Here is a 3,908-nt window from a genome sequence, read left to right as displayed (position 1 = left end):
CGAGCACTGCCAGGAGTGACCAGGAATAACGGTCACAAGCTGGCAGAGGGTAGGTTTAGGTTAGATATCAGGAGGCGCTAGTTCACGGTCAGGGTGGCTAGGGTCTAGAACCAACTTCCAAGAGAAGTGGTGCTGGCCCCTACCCTGGGGGTCTTTAAGAGTAGGTGAGATGAACACCTTGCTGGGGTTGTTTGACCCCAGTACTCTTTCCTGCCATGGCAGGGTGTCGGACTAGATGATCTACTCAGGTCCCTTCCGACCCTAGAAACTATGAAACTATAAGACAAGTATAAAGGAGCCAAGCAGCAAAGAAAAGTTGATAGAATTAAATAAACAAATTAATGGAAGGATTAAGATATGGTAAAGAAGATGGCTTTTGCAGCTGTATTTGGATTAAATAAATGTGACAATCTGTAAAAGAGATTATGGAGAGAGGATGAGGTTAAAATTATTTGGGTAGGAGATGGTAAAGTCCCAAAGGAGACTTTTATTTGTGAAGATGTTACAAAAGCATATTAGAAATGTTTGTAGGAAGAAAGTTCAACTGAAGCTGCCAGAAAAAATACTGTAATGGAAAAGTAAAGAATCATAGTGCATAAAATCATAGAAAATTTCAGCTGGAAGGGACCTCAGGAGGTCATCTAGTTCAAAGCAGGACTGTCCCCAACTAGATCATCCCAACTCAGTCTTTGTCCAGCCAAGAATAGAGATTCCACAGCCTCTCTGGGTAATCTGTTCCAGGGCTTTACTACCCTCCTGGTGAGAAAGTTTTTCCTAATATCTAATCTAAACTTCCCTTGCTGCAACTTGAGATCATTGCTCCTTGTTCTGTCATCTGCCCAGTGAAGACTAATGAACATTTTGACTAATATTTTTTCTACCAGTGCCTGCATAGAAAAATATCTTTCTAGAAAAATTCCAGAAAAAACTCTGAAACCTCTCCACAGGAAATGTAGGGAGGAGGAAAATAAATTATATGAAATAGACCCTTATGAAGTATAATGGAAAGTGCAGTTATTCAGGGTCTGGTCACATAAGATTTGCATAGGCCACACCCCTGTACCTATGAAGAACCCTTATAGTTTACACAAGATTCTGCATGAGTGTAAGAGGCTGTTCATACAGATCCAATTCAGTCTTATGAAAGATGCCTCTATTCAAATGCTGCCAAAGGAGACAATCAAAAAGCAGCAAGATCCCACTGGATGGGCTCCATGCTATCAGCAGTTGGAGAATTTTAAAAAATACCTTGAGACTGAAAAAACATGCAGTTCTTGTTGCCAGCCCTGTATGTGCAGATGGTTCTTTGGAACATGTTTATAGCTGTGACCATGATTGCACCACACCTCAATCATATTTCTCTTATGACTGTGTGCCTATCATAAGAATGTGTGACCAGTTTTTATGTCTTGATCTGAGAGCCACTGAATTCAGTGGAGTTTCTTCACTGATTTCTGTAGAATTTGAACCAGACAAGGATGAATGAATGAAAAGGAGATACTGAATTACTATACCTGCATTTTGTTTTAATGTTCTTTTGCAAGTAGTAAATTACCATCTTACGCTCAAAGACCCTTCATGCTATTTTGAAACTTGTAGGGGCCATATTATTACTGATTGTATTGTACTTTAATTTATAACCTCCGTGACAATGCAATTAATACAGCATTGTGGATAGAAAATCTGTCACAGTATAAAGTCTCTGTAATCCCTTGTATTTCTAGAAGTAGAAGAGAAGCAAAAATTGTGAGCTACGGAACAGAGAAAACTGGATCCCTCATTAACAGAAGTTACTATCTGTAAAGGACTATCAGTAAAGTTACTGGCAGTTTTCCAACAGTTTCTCCCACCTGAATATCCCACAGACAATCCTGAGTAAATTGCTACTTTGCACTGTGAAAACCCTTCTGCCCCCTTGGCATATTTGTGGAAATAGGCATCTTCATTGCAAGAATCTCAAGGATTCCTGCAGGAATCAAGTTGCTTCCAGTGGCTGTAACAAAGTTGAACGGGCAAAGGTGGGAGAGGAAGGGCAGGGAGAAGGGAGAGGGTAGAAGGGTATCAGCATGCAGCCATGGTAGAGATAGTTCCTCTGCCAAGTACGGCCCCGACATTTGCCCTGAAATTGTGAGGCCTGAGAGTTTAAAGTAAATCATCAGTCTTCTCCAGAGAGATACTCCTTACCCTGCACCTGCATTGCTGCAACACCACAACCTCTTGACACACAAGCTAGAAGAATTTCCTGGAACACCACAAATTGAAGATATCATAGTTCCCACTTCCCTAATTGAGAAAAATTAAAGTAAAAAAGAATGCGCCCTAAACCTATTAATAATTCCAATTACACACATGATAATAGTTTATCTTCATAGAAAGAATAGTATATAGAAAGAGTATATCCTGTTCATTAGGATTACACAACTCTATTTATTGCTTCGAAGAACTGTGTCTTAGAAATGAACAGTAAAAATATTTTAGAGGCAACTCATCCCTGAATTAATTCTAGCTACAGATATTTCTGATTCTGAAATTAGAAGTTTCCTTGTTGTTAAAAATGTACCATGAAATAACATTAATTATATGTTGGTATTCTATAGCTGCCAGTTTAGCAAAATCTTGATTAAAAGTTACTTTTCAGATACAAACTATTTTTGCTTTCATTTCTTTCTTCATCATTTAAAGCTGATGAGAATATCTTTCTACCTGCATAAATCTGACTCATCATGAGGTGTTTGGCTCTGTCATTGTTCCTTCACTCCTTGGCTCTCTCCCCTATACATGTAGAGACAAAAAAATCATTCAACATGCTGTAATGTACTTTCACAGTATATTTTATCTACTTCTGAGTATTTTAACATGTGACAATGACTCAAAACCCACACTTCCTTTTACTTTACTACTACTCCTGCAGTACTGCCACTCTAGGCAATTTCAACATGCCTCCTCTTTTGGAAGTTTGTCCTAAAGAGACCACTCACTCAGCAACAGAGGAAAAATATTAGAAATGATTAACAGTTGAAAAACTGGAAAATATTGTTGAAGAACAACCCTAGCTGGCAAGAAAACTCAGGCAACAGTAGTATCTGAAACTAATTTAAACTCATTTTTGATTGACAGCATCCTCTTGAAGAGCGTCATACAAGGGCCTAGGGGAAATACAGAAAACTCAGAGCATCAGACATACAGTCTTTAGCTCAGCCAAATTCCTTTCAGCTTAAACAGAAGATGGTTGTACGCACAGACGACATGAGCGGGCTTATCATAACTTATCATCTGCTGTTAAAGCCTGTACCCTGCCCATGGGCAGGAAATAAGACAAAAGCGATGGGATATTTTGCCCTGAGAGGAAAAGTAAGCAAATCCCGCCCTTTCTGTTGCAACTCCACTGAAGCCAAGGCTAAGGTCTTGGACAGAGATCCATTCCCAGCAGAGACCAGTGTTGGGCAAAGACTACGAAGTCACGTCAGCCCCAAAGCACTCAGCAGATCTGCAGCCCAGGCGGTGGCACGCGACAGAAATACTTTCAGCGTGTGTAAGGAAGTCGAAGGTTTGTGTAACAAGTGTCCTCAGGAGCTCCCTCGAGCCTGAAGCCCCCTGTGGGAGACCAGCCGCTCCTTGGCGCGGGGACTTCGGTCTTGTGCTGGGCACACTCAGGTGGAGCCCAGGACATCCGCACCCCCAGGCTGCCCCGAGGAGGACCTGGCGCGCACACGAGACACGAGGGGCTCCAAGAAGTCAGACTTGCCAGGGTTTGGCTGCCAAGCCCCAAGCTCTTACCTTGCTGGAAGCAGCAGCTGTTTTGCCTGGTGACAGCAGAGACTTTTCTCTGCCCCACAGCCCCGGCTGAGCGCTGCCCGCTGCCCCGCCATTGTGACCTCGGCGTTGCGGCGGGCGGCGCCCTCCCGCCA

Source organism: Crocodylus porosus, unplaced genomic scaffold (assembly GCF_001723895.1).
Source record: "Crocodylus porosus isolate Cpor-Errol unplaced genomic scaffold, CroPor_comp1, whole genome shotgun sequence".
NCBI lineage: Eukaryota > Metazoa > Chordata > Crocodylia > Crocodylidae > Crocodylus > Crocodylus porosus.
Note: the sequence above shows the minus strand (reverse complement) of the source record.